This window comes from Columba livia, chromosome 12 (assembly GCF_036013475.1).
Source record: "Columba livia isolate bColLiv1 breed racing homer chromosome 12, bColLiv1.pat.W.v2, whole genome shotgun sequence".
NCBI lineage: Eukaryota > Metazoa > Chordata > Aves > Columbiformes > Columbidae > Columba > Columba livia.
In genome coordinates this window covers 16,130,785-16,144,385 of record NC_088613.1, presented here as the reverse complement: position 1 = coordinate 16,144,385, position 13,601 = coordinate 16,130,785, and the positions used below count along the sequence as shown (strand labels likewise).

Sequence of the window (13,601 nt, the reverse complement as noted above, 5' to 3'; positions counted from 1 at the left end):
GGAAGAATACTGGAATTTGAAGTTTTGAATTCTTTTAGAATATTTCTCCCAGAACCCAAGGCTCTTCTTACTTTCTACCTCTTCTTAAATATTCAAGCTGCCAACAAAATCAAGTCTATCTTGGCAATAATTATATTTTGAGAACACATTTGAGGGGTTTGGGGGAATCTTTTTGGGTTTGTATCAGCCTTTGATTCTGCTACCGAGGTACGTTAAATTTCTTTATGAAGGACATTGAACAAGGTTACTCTCTACAAAAGTAGGAATTGTCTTCTTATCCATGGAATTGACTGGCTTACAAAGTATCTATAGAAAATTATTCCTTCTCTGGCTTCCATTTTCAGAAGAACAGGTATGCAGTCAACGTAACAAATAATTTTTAAAAAGGGAAATGGAACATAATTCTGGAATAAGACTATTTCTTGTAAAAAGCTACTTCATGATCACCTTCACTCACGCACTCTAAAAGAAAACATCTTTGCTTCTCACCATTCCCTGCCTAAATGCTGTCTATCAACTAGGTACAGCCAATAATTCAGCAGCAAAATCAAAGGTGAACAAGTCTTGATAGTAAAGGTGAAGAAAATGTAATCCTGTGAAAACTCGAATTAGGGGGAGGAACAAGAAAAAAAAAAATCTGTACACGAGCATGGTGTTTGTAAGAATTCCCTCCCAGCAATACTCCGTGACAATAAGACCACAATTTAAGCCCACAATTACCATTTGACAGTATTTGAGGAACTTCAGTTATTATCTGTTCTCAGAGCTACTCCCTTACCCTCAGGCATTGTAGAATAAAAGAATACATCTCTGCTGCTGTCTCCTGTGCATGTGGAGGCTGGGGGATCAGAGGGAGATGCTCTGCCACAAGTGTTCTGCAACTGAAGGAACAAAAGAGGTACTCCCAAGGTTACTGAGCTTATGTGGACGTAGATCCCAAAGCAAAACCTTGGCAATAATGAGAATATTACAGCATAACTTGAGAGCTATGTGAAGTCAGAAGATTTGGGGTTTTTGGGGGTTGACTCACTAATCTGTCAGCACTCTCGTGCACCTTTTCTCACTCCAGCAGCACATCCTGTAAGACATGGTGTCTCAGCTATGGATGGGTTCTCCTCACCTGGGAGAGTCTCCTGGCAAGATGGCAACTTCCAAAACAGAACACACTTGAATGTGGAAGGATTGTGGTAAAACTGGAAATGGCTACAAATAAGATCAAACAGCTGAGGTGGCAAAACAGCCTGTGGAGACCAGACTTCAGGCTGAAAGATCTTCAGGCTGGGTTTAAAGACAGCCTTAAACATATGAGTGCATGATTTCCAGCTTCCTTCAATGTAGTAACAGCACTGGATACTTGTCAGGAGCAGGCTAGTGTACAGTTCTGGTTATGTACTATTTAGCTCTAGTACAAACTTTGCAGTAAAAATTAAAATTTATATGGCTTTACTCTGTAGCAATTCCTTTCAGCCTAAATGAATATTTAAAAAGGGTGGTTGGCCACGTTTGTTTTGGTCTTGCTTTTACTAATATTTTACCTCCTTTCCCTGTTTTTTTCCTTGTCATTGTTTTTGTCTTCATGTGTTTTCTCTCTTCATCCTGGTTTTTCCTTTGCATTTGTCACTCACAATTTTCACTCTTTTACTTTCCTTCCCAGCCAGCTCTCCCTTGCTGAACAGAATGGACTGTTCAGACACAGCGATTCCTCTTGTTCCGTGTCCACCTATCTCACACACCAGAGAAGAGATGCTGTTTTCCAAAGTACCGATTCAGCTCAAAAAGGGGGAAGTGGCTAACACCAAGAGCCGCAAGAAATCCGTGTCAGTTCATTATGCAGAAAATACCCACACCAAACCACCCAGCAACTACAAAGCTAAAAATTCAGATCAGCAGGATGGGAGAGACGGCAGTTTTCTGAGAGTCTATTAATAGATTAAGGCAAAGTCTCAAGTAAAGAACAATTTACAGGACAGGAGTTCAAGTCTGTCTTTGCTCCATTTGTAATTAGCATGTGGCCCACTTGGATCGAAGGTACGGAATTTGGAGGAAAATCAGATTAAAAGTATATTGGCACCGAATATTTTACCTGAACAAATATCAAGGAAGATATTTTCAGGATGTGTCCTTACAGACAGAATAAAAAGATAATATGTCAGTGAGCATAAGCTGCATTGTCAAAGCCATTACAACACTGCAACTCTTTCCAGTCTGACAACACTGTTCCGGCAGTTTATGATTCATGCTGACTTCTCCCATCTTTGTTACAATCCAGGTGTATAGAGACTGAACAACACATGAACCCGGCAGTGTCTGAATTATAGAACTGATTTCAATATTAGCTTTTCCTTTTAAATGCTAGAAGAACTGGAAATGGTTGCTCCTGAGCCTCTCTCCCTTCAATCACTGGCAGGAAGGTCAGGTTTTCTCCTTTAAGGGTATTTCTCCAGCTCAAAGGCTGGGTAGGTTTTTTTGACAACCATCAAAATCAGCTGCAGAATATCACACATCTGAGAGTCAGACACATTTGTTTCCATCTTAAATATATTTATACCATCATTTAACTCACTGCTCATCTTATGATAGATTTATCTGATTGCACTAACCATGACGATGTGTCTTAGTCACTCGTCTTAGGAAAGACTTCTCATTCTCCTCAACATCCCAGTTACCTTTCTTTCCACCTGTTCCAGTTTGAATCCACCTTAATTAAAAGCAGGCAAATAGAACTATTAAAAGTATCCTTGATTCTGGTCTCTGCAGGACCCAGTGCAGATATTTGTTATTTCCTTTGCTAATGCAAAGATCTCACCCAGCACAGCCTAAGATTGTATTTGCCCTTTTCATTGATGTGTTGCATTGGTGGCTTGCAGTCATCCTGTGACTTTCCCCACCTCTGTCATTTCCAATTAACAAGGTCCTAGCTTATAACAGAAATGTATTGTTTTTGTGCATGACCTTGCACTTTGTCCTATTGAATTTCATTCAGCTACTATTACTGTAGCCCTCAAGGTCATTTTATTCTTCCTGTATGGTATTCTAAAGTCCCCACATGACAGGGCCCACAAACTTTGTGGGCATCAGAAAAATTGTTTTTGCTAGTTTTCAAGGGAACAACTGACATTTTTAAGCAAGATACACCAGAAGCAATTCTTGAGGGACTTTCATGTAGCCCCACCACAGTCCTCTTGGTGCAATCTGTTTGTTTCCAGCAAATTACACTAATGGATATCATCACTGCAATGACTTTGAAGTACATGAAGCAATGTTCAAGAAAGTGTTGGTCTTTCTCTCTGAGAAACTATTGGAGTTTTCACAAACATCTGGGCATTTTATCCAAGATCTGATGATGCTCATACACAGTATTGTCTAAACTAAAGTAATCATACTTAAAATGTCCCAGCAGTACAACTGTGAGCTGCAGAGCTAACGGGACACAACCACACACAATACAGAGCATGAGCTCTTGCTTGGAGATGTAGCCAGGTATGATTTGACTGCAACATATTTATCAGATACAGAGCGGCTTCTTAATTTGTCATGAGGAAGTTTCCCCAATGAAAACTATATACCTCTACAGACCAGTCTAACCTCTATCAATTTACAGCACTTGAAACCTCTTCTTAACTAAGATTAGAGAAAAATGCATGGCTATCCTAGCTCCAGGACACTGGAAAACTGATACATAAGTTTGAGTTATGAACAAAACAGTGCTAACCCCATGAAAATGAAGTCTTGGCATATCCAAAGATGATGAATCAATCTTTGTTACAAAGAAATCTATTTTTTAGCACTTTTTTCCTCTTACTTTGGAGTTTTCCAGCTCGGAGGCTTGAATGATGACCTATCTTGAGAATAACTGTTTTCATAGTATTTTACAGGACAGCTTAGAAAAATTTAGAAAATTATACAATTGATACACATCAGGACTTCAGAAACATTAGCCACAGAACCAGCAATAATGAAAGCAAGAATGAAGAGTGGAGAAGGATCCTTTTACTCCTTAACTGGGACATCAAAAGCACAGAAACTACTTGTCACTTTTGCCCTTGGGTTTATTTAATCAGCCATAAAACAATGTTTTGAAATTCACAAATCCATTTCTATCCTGCAGGAAAATGTTAGTGGAACAGTCATTCTGCTGTTACACAGCACAAAAATAATGAATGTGGAAGCAGGTGTTGCTTATGTGCTGCATAGCAAAAAAACAGCACCCCATGAGAATAATTTCTTCTTGTCCCTTCTGCCTCTCAGTGTTCTTCTACAAACACACATGAAGGACACAACCTTCTACCATGACCTTATTTGATACTCATTTTTACCATGTCATTTTTGGAGGCTAGAGGACACATCTACACTGATCTTCCCTGTAAACTGCAGCGTAGATGCAGCCAGTGAACACACTTGCCAAGATACAAGGTATAGACCATGCAGACCTATTCACCAATTCGTAACACCTTTTTTCCTAAAATGTTACAGAACATCTAAGAATCTCAGTTCCTCAACAATGGCATTTGCCGGACTTTGTTCTTATATACTGTGTTACTGCTCAAAATGTAAATGTGGCTTCAAAACATTTCAAAATAATTATGCAGACTTCATGAACTTCAAGTAAGAGTGTAATTAAATGATAGCAAAGTGGGAGAATTGGAGCTCTTCCAAGAGCCGCCTGGAAGATTCACCTGAGTCCAAAAGCAAAACTCTTCCAGTGTCACAACATACTCCGAACACACTAGTCCCAAAGACTGTAATGTGAACACAGATGCTAAAAACTAAATAGATTTAAAGGTAAGCACAGAGATTTTTATAATTTAAGTCTTCCCTCTGCTTTTGTTCCATTCTTCATATACATAATTGGAAAGAGTTTCCTTCAAACAATTTTATGAGTTGTAAAAAAAAAAAAAATCTCATTTCTATTTCTCTGCAAAATATATATTTTTAGTTGCTAATAATTAAATATTACAGCTCCTTGTCAAATCATACAGTACAATTTCAGAGAGGAAAGACACACATGGAGAAAGACCATTCAGACTTACTGCAGAAAGAAACAATCTCTCCAAGTGTGTGTCCTAGTGTAAATCTCTCAAAATTTGCCACGAGTCAGGGTAGTAAAAAAATGTTCAATGTCTTGGGCTACTCAAGCGAGTTCCTGTCAGCTGATTCTATAGGACACTTGTTTTTAAGCATGGGCTTAATGAACAAAAAAAATATCAAACACAGGCATAAATGGCAGGGACTTGGTGTTCCTTACTCAGTAACCACCAAAAAGAGTAATTTGAGTAATTTGCTACTAATGCATCTGTCATTGTCCATGCTCTAAAAGAGACTGTTCTTTCTTTTGCTCCTGAGGGCATCCTGGCACCTGCACCAGCTTTTTCCTTAGTTGTTTTAAGTGTATAATTCTTCAAATGTCAATACAAACTGAGACATCTTTACAAAACCCACATTATTCACAAGAAAAGCATTGATGAGTATTCACTTGCACTAAGCAAAAAAGAAAACTCTGTGGGATGCACCACTGTACACCAAGGCTAGAAGTACAGAAACTATAGCCAAATAAATTATTCCTTGCATTTGTTATTTCAGTCATCTGTTGACTTTGCTTTGACCCTTTTAATGATAAATTAAAAGTGAAATTCTGAAGGTAACTACTGATAATTTCTTTGATGTATTTTTTATTTGAGGACTCTCAAGGAATGAAGCGTAAAAAACAATGAAAAAAAAACAAACAGAATATGCTCAGAATTTCAAAGATGCTTCTACTGATGTCTCTCAAATTCATTGTTTGGTCAGGTTTACAACTAACATTGCTTGGATGGAAACTGCCATGTGGAACAACATTGTAAATAAGCAGCTAGAGATGGGACGGGACACTGGCTTATTTGCAAAGCAACATGGAAAGATCTCCTATGGTATTGTCATTGGTGCAGATACCCAAACCCCTTTTGTGTGAACTGGGAAATTACAGCATCATACCAGATTGATATGGTAGTAATGCAGCCACTAATGAGAAGTAGAAACTGAGCAAAGAGTGCCAGAGACTTCAGTGGTGTTGGCTTAAAAGCAGGTAAATAATTCCATCCTGTCTATAATATGTGTATTAATTTCATAAGGCAACAAATTATTGCCTAAGCTGCCAGTACTGCAAACCCAGCTGGACCCCAAGTCATCACACCCTCCCAAATCAGCGGTTTGCCACCAAGGGCAGCTTGCGCAAGTAAGCAGACAATAAATGCATTTGATCTACATCACCTGTTGTACATTCCCATGTATTAAGAGATGACGTTACTCAAGGACATGGCATGCAAAAAAGATGCCATTTGCACATTGCTGTTGTTTATTGCTGACCTCCCACCTCGCACTGGTCTTTGTAAAGTACCTGGAAAAAAATATCAGTCCCTTCTGATATTTTCAGTCTGGAAATTCTAAACACAAAGTGTGTTTCAAGGGCTGTTTGTGGGGAAGATCACAAATAAGTACTTTTTAAAGAGTGTCCTAGAAGCATGCAGTGAGAATTCAGTGTCTTATGAATCTAGACAAATACGTCAACTGCCAGGGCGCCCTGGGAGACCTGCGTTACCAGGAAAGAAAGACAACATGGGCACGCTGTGCCTGCAGACAGCATGGGAAGGTGGACCAGAATTAGGCATCTCTCATGTTGAGGCTACCTTATAACTAGTTTTCTAGGAAACTTGACTAAATATTTAGGCAATTTTCCTGATTAACAGGGAGAAAGATTCAAGTGCAGCGGTTCTGTGTGGCTGCAGAGGCGCCCAATGGGGAATTACTGGGTCAGAACTCCACCACAGCCAACAATTCCGCTCAAAGCAGTTGACCTTTGGTTTCTGTTGCAATAAAATCACACTGAACTGCTTGGGTTTCATGTCAGTGCAACATGTAATTCCTCTGTCATTCTTCCTGAATTATGCTTATGAAAAATGTTGATCCTAGATGATCATTTGATATTAATATACCAAAGAATAATTCATTTTAAGTATTTGAGTACTTAAAGGTCACAATTCATTTAAAAGTCAGGTTCTGTTGTTTTTACCTGTATATTCTAAGTAGTGTCTATTCTCTCTAATTTCTAGAGGGTCTCCAGATAAAGTATTAATCAAGCTAAATTAGTTTTGTCCTATGTAAATTGTTTTTCTGTTTTAGTACCTTACCCTAGTATTCTTTTTTCCTGGCAAGAGAAAACAGAAGCCTGTCATTTGTTTCTGAAGACTTAGATATCTCATTATGCTACACTGTGGTTTGATGGTAAATCTGGCAGGTGTATGTAAATGTAAAGGTGTAAAGGTGTAGGCAAATGTAAATAAAGGTACCAGCTGCTCCAGAACACTGAGGTATGCCTCCTGGTCAACAAAACACCAGTGTCAGGAGCTTGATGGATGTATTTTATACTAGGAAAACCTTTTTCATGTAAATAGCTGACATTTTAAGAAAGAAAGCTACAAAATAAAGAAGTTTACCATAAGAACAACATTTTTACCTTTACTGCTGCTCTTTAACAAAGTTTCTCTTCTCAGAGAGCTTTGCACGAGTCTGATACTGAAGGAAGGAACATGCACAGAAGGAAAATACACCCGACAGCATGGCCACTTCACAAAAATCATTTCTGTCTCAGAATTTCAGTTGCTTACTTTTGCTTCTTTACTGGTAACTTCAAATTGTTCCACATCTCAGTGGGGAGGGTGCTGAACAGAACGATCCTCCTTCTCTCCACCCCTTGTACTTTCAACAATAAGTTGGTTTATCCAAAAGGTACTTCAAAGCAACATTTATTGTACCAAACTGATGCACTATAATATAGCAAAAATCGCTCTCCCATCCCTCCGCCTCCCTTGCAGTTCTCCAATAGGGAAGCTTAGTCCTGACAAGCTTTACCAGCCCTAGGAAAATCCATCCACCTTGACACTGCCCAGTTGCTGAAAATAAATATAAAATAAGAGCTTGTGAACTGTACAAAGGATGATTAATGTTTTCATAAAACACATACTAAAAGCTAATAAGTTTTGCATTTTCAGGGGGTTTTAAGCCCCATACGGTACAAGTACTTGTGTCATACGTCCTTTTTATCTGGAAAGACAGTAGCATTTGCTATACTAGGTAAGATTCAGACTAAAGACTCATGTAAGCCAGTATCTGGGTAATTTTGTTTTGTTTGATTTTTATTCCAAATTACTCAGATTACATATTTAACTTTTGATTTTTTTTTCCTGCCAACATTGTATGTGGAGCTCATTAGAAACTGACCTAAATCCATCTCCCTTCATTTCATTGCAGCATGGCAGATTTTGTGATGGTTCTAATCGGCCTTAGAGGAGCTGCCCACCTCAATTCCATTAACAAAAAGTCAACAAACGCACATTTGCACCCCGAGCTATTGACAATTTCTGGATCAAGCAAATAAAGCCCACATGAACAACTGTCTTACTTTAAAAGAAATAATATTATCTAGCTTGTTTCTTTCTCTTTTTTTCCTGGATATTGAAAAGTAAAACAATGAAACAAATAGAACATTAAATAAACCTGGAATTTTACATTAAAATAGCCGCTGTCCAGCTTCAATTTTTTCTGGGTCTCTCACCATTCAGTTCTGTTTACTGTGAATGAGGCTGAGGATAATGAGAAGGCCAAAATATCCCAAGATGTGTTTTTCAAGAACGACCTGTATCAGAACAGCTTCCTTGTGCTAAACACTTGCTACAAGGACTGATTGAATCAGACCAGGGATGAGTTTCTTTTGTCAGTTATAATTTCATTTACCAAAAAAAAAAGTCAGATAAGGTGGTTTTTTGTTTTGGTGGGGTTTGTTGTCGGTTTTGTGGTTTTTTTTCTCTCTTAAATTCTTATTTAAATAATAGTATTGCATAAGGTGTCTTTAAAAAAAATCAGTAATAAAGTTGCAGGGAAAAAAATGACAATAAAATCCCCACAGTTTGTCTAAAGTATAGCCCCACATTTAGTCTGAAGTATAGACTTATAGGTGTTACAAATCCAGCTCCAACATCACTGCCTTTCCACATAGCATCAAAAGATACTAACAGGGAAGAAATTATTTAAGGCATCCCTAGCTGCTAAAAAAAAGCATACAACAGATAAAGAAGTTATATCACATGAAACAGAGCAAATACAGACCTCAGAATTTGCTGTTACTGTTACTTTAGTTAACAATCAGTTTGTTAGAACATTAATAGTCTAGTAACGATTGGTTTCTTGGGGATTATTGCCTATATAAATCTCAAAAGTTGTGTGCTGTTAAGTAACTTACTATTTTCTTGAAGCTGGCAGTCAAGTCCAATGGCAGTCACGTTTGTTAACATTAGTCGGCCTCACCATTAATCCTGATCCCGAGTTCAACCATTAGTTCTAATCCCTTGCACACACAGAAAGCAAAGTACCAAAGTCCTTGATTGTCTTCAAGTGTTCATTTGGAAAAACGTTATCAAATATCTTGAAGTCGAAAAAGGAAAATCTAGTCTCCTACACTCGCTTATGTTCACAATAGAAGGAATACATGCCTGGGTGTGTTCAGTGTAATTGTCCCACAAAAGCAACAGTGAGGCTGTTTGAAAATCCTCGTGTATAAATTTGCAGAGTCATCACACATCACTGGGACCGTGTGTTTGGTGGTTTGCTTCTGAAAACCAAGGAGCTTATTAAAATTAACTAAAGCTAGATCAAAAGATAATGCCCACTCTGGGGACCCATAATAATACGGAATTATATCAACACCTAGAATTTCATATGTTGCATTTTGATGGTCCTTATACTAACAACATTCTCTCCAGTCAGTCTAACAGAAGCACCAAGAAACATCGGTTACTTGTACTTTTACAGGGGGACCTGATCTCAAGAGATCAGACCCTTGCAACAAATCTGAGGCTTCCTCATCTTATTTCCAATGGCACCAGGAGTCCCAGTTCTTCACCACGTGGATGCTGAAAGGATAATCATGGAGTAGGTCTAGCAGCTAACAGACAGGTAGAGAGCTTTCATCAAAGCCACCAACATAAGGGGGTACTCGCATATTGCAACATGACAAACAGGGACATCAGCTGGTAATTCCTCTGGTAGTCAGATTAGTCTACTTTTTTATTTCAAAAAACCTCAGCATAACCAAATGCACCATTTCTCCTGAGATATCATAAGATTTATGGGACAGTAAGTTCGATCTAGACTTTTAGATATATAAACATCATAGATTTGCTTGCGACGACTCATTAAAGGCAACAGGGTTCCCCAATGGGACAGGAGCACCCTACAAATCCGGTTGAGCTCTCTGCAGTAAAGGCAGGGTAGGGCTGAAGCATTAATGGATTTCTGCTACCTGTTTTATAAATTAAAAACAATTATAGTCATGGAGTGTCTGTTCAGCAGGCTTTGAGGGGTGAGCAACAGGTAATATACCAAGAAAAATTATTAAAGTCAAATTTATAAGCTACAACATAAACTAGAGACACAAAAAAAACAAAACAAAATCTGCATAAAGCACCACTACTGCGGATGAGGATAATCTGGAAAAACTCAGATCTGCAATATATTTCCAAATAGGCAGCTGCCAATACTTGTATTTACATGAGTAAACTGAGGCAAAGAAACATAGAGACCCACAGTCAATACCAAGCAAAGAAACCTATATATGGCAGTGCACAGATGTCTGACTATTCCTTTCTTTCAGAGTGTGACAATGAATTAATAAGTAATAAACCCTGAAGTGAAAGTCAAAACTTAATGCCTAAATAAGTTCATCTCTTTGAGAACGTATGAGTTTCCATATACCTATGGTGAGCATTTGGACTGGAGGTTGAAAAAAACAAAAAAAAAAGGAAAAAAAAAACCCACACCACACCAAAATACAACCTCCCACCATCAATCAGCTGTACTTTGCCTTAAATTTCTCTGAAACCTGAATTTTATAAGAGTTTCTAGTGAAATGTCTTAAAATGTTCAACTTTCTAGCCTTACTAATGCCTCTTTCAAGTAATAATTCACTTCAGTTTTACATCAAATGTTAAAAAACAGAAGGGCATAGGTATAATTTGCTTCATATTTCATATATGAAGAGAAATAAAAGGAGTCAATACATCACTTTCCCATTCCAGTTTTCTTCCTACCTTAGTTGCTGATGGAATAGGTACTTTCTAAGTGTGAATTCTCTGAAGCATTAAATTTCTCAGGACAAATGATACAGAGGGCAAGACTCTTCTTAACTGCTGCCAGGTTCTCTAACCAACCCTGGTCACTAACTAGATCTCACCTCTATTTCACAGCTATAATTTTCAAAGCTATTTCTTTTTTACCTCCTTAGGTTTTATTGCTACCTGATATAATTCTCATTTTCTAACAATTGGGGTTTTTTTTCCATTATGCTCATCAGAAAAAAGCCTATGGATTTAGACATCCCCGACAGTTTTTCCTACAGATAAGAGTCACAAGATGCCTTTAAACAATATATATGGAGCTATTTCTGCATAGAGCAATTACATACAGGAAGCGGTTGTGTGGGTACAGTCATCTGAGAGAGCTCTGCTATTGTCAGTATTTATTATTACAGCAATGGTTCCTAAGGTCTGAGTGTTTTGAACATGATTTTTTTCAGTTTTTCTTGCAAGCAACTGAATCTTTAGACATGGTATACTTGCTCATACCACTGCTTACACTTCACAAGTACATATATTCTTACCCTTAACAATTCACTGTCACTGGTGTGATTTACAGAAGAGAATGTTCAAGGTTGCAGAAGTTTCCCTCACACTGCATTACTGCTCGGAAGACAGCAACTTAAATTCTAACAATGAAACTTTGAGTCTTGCAGTCATGGTGGCCCTTACAGGATCCGCTAAGCTCTGACTTATTTCTTCATTGCACACAAACACTACTCTTGCTTTTATTGAACTTAAGTCACATTTCTATAACAATACAAAAAAGTTGAGCAGATGTCACCTAACAGCTCATTTATGTGAATGAACACAAAACACAAAGTTCTAGGAAGAAAAGACTGCACAACAAGATCACAAAGCCCAATTATCTGTTTCTCCTCCTCCACAGGTTCCCCTCGGTACTTCTGTAGTACTGAAGCAGACAAAATCAGTGTATGGGTTCCATCCCACCCCAGTCCTTAAACATTGCAAGAGATGCCAGTGTTCCTGCAGGCTCTCAGTACAAAATTATACTGTAAAGCAAATATTGCAACCAGCTCACTACAATTATTACGCTAATTATTTGTCAGCAGGAATATTAATCTGCCACATAAGACATGGCTGCCTCAGGAAAGTTTAGAAAAGTCTTGATAAAATATGCATAAGCAACTACGAAAATATAGTAGATAACTGTCAAAACAGCTCTGAATACACTAAAGCATATCTGCTTAGTTTCCAGCACACACAGAATTTATGGTAATAAGTTTTTGAAAGTAATACAGCCATGTTGCTAAAAATGCAGAGCAGCTGCTTGAGATATTATAAAACAGCTAATTTTTACTCATTTGTGACATGGTTTCATAGGCGGGTAACAGCTGCAGTTTCACCCAGCTGCATCCTGATGCTGAACACACACCTCCAAGCAGTCAGACCAAAGTATAGATCGCTTTACTTTACAGCACTAAGTACCAGCGTCTTTCCAAGAAATACCTTGAAGGTCACTGGCAATTAAAGCTCCCCAAGGTCTCTTTCACTCCGAGAATGGTGACGAGCAGACACAAGGTCTCCAGAAGTCAGCCACCATGTAGTAACATAGCAAGTAGTAACTGAGCTGCATGAATTAAAGAGGATGTTGAAAGGGCTTCCTACCTGGTACAAGTTGCTACTCCCCCTCACAGCCTGGAACCCTAGATGCTGGCTCTTCTCCTTAATTGCTGAGGTAACACGAATTTCTCTAGTAAGCAGTGGGGAAAGAAAATTTTAAAAATTAAAAAAAAAAAAAAAAGGAAAGAAAAGAAAAGAAAAGAAAAAAATAAAGGTTCTATTGGCTGCTGCCTCCTTCTTAAAAAGGTTACTTCAAATGCCTCTCTCGCTCCCTATTTATTTTCTCTCCCTCCCAGAAGAGCAGTTTAGAGGCAGAGTAACGGAGTGTTTATCCTGGCTCTGAGGATGCACGCTTGTGCGATAACTGCCTGCTCCCTGCAGTATAGCCGGCATGATGTGATGTGCATACTAAAGCAGTTTGCATTAGGCAAGGCTTAGCAGAGCCAGCTACCCAGTCTCCACCTTCTATATCACAGAACGAGCTTGCTTCTTCGAAAACAGTGGGGATTAATGACAAAACCATAGGGCTCTGATTATAATATAAATGTATTTTCTTTGAAGATAGTATTTAAGGATAAGGTTATATTTATATACCACCTCACCTGTGAAAACACAGAAGCAGCCGTCTGTGAATACACAATACAGTCATACATACGTGCAAAAAATTCCCTACTGTTTGCTGCCATATGACAGATCATACGAAAAGCAAAAACTAATGAGACATCTCCAGTTAGGAAACATTTATCTGCTGCCATCTATCAAACAAGCAAATGTGTAAATAAATAAATAAAGCCCTGAAGAACACAGAGGCTTAAATGTCTACAGGCTCAAAGATAAATGCGTGATATTTATACA

The 13,601-nt window shown here is 38.2% G+C and overlaps 1 protein-coding gene across 6 annotated transcripts in view; it reads right to left on the bottom strand.

The window, feature by feature from the left end:
• The window catches only part of TENM1 (teneurin transmembrane protein 1), an 814,857-nt gene extending 801,704 nt beyond the window's left edge, over positions 1-13,153 (bottom strand). For all 6 annotated transcript variants that reach the window (XM_065077940.1, XM_065077943.1, XM_065077939.1 and 3 more), the window contains exon 1: positions 12,792-13,153. The gene's annotated coding sequence lies outside the window, so the exon portion shown is untranslated. The remainder of the gene's footprint in view (positions 1-12,791) is intronic.
• Between the last annotated feature and the right edge of the window lie 448 nt (positions 13,154-13,601).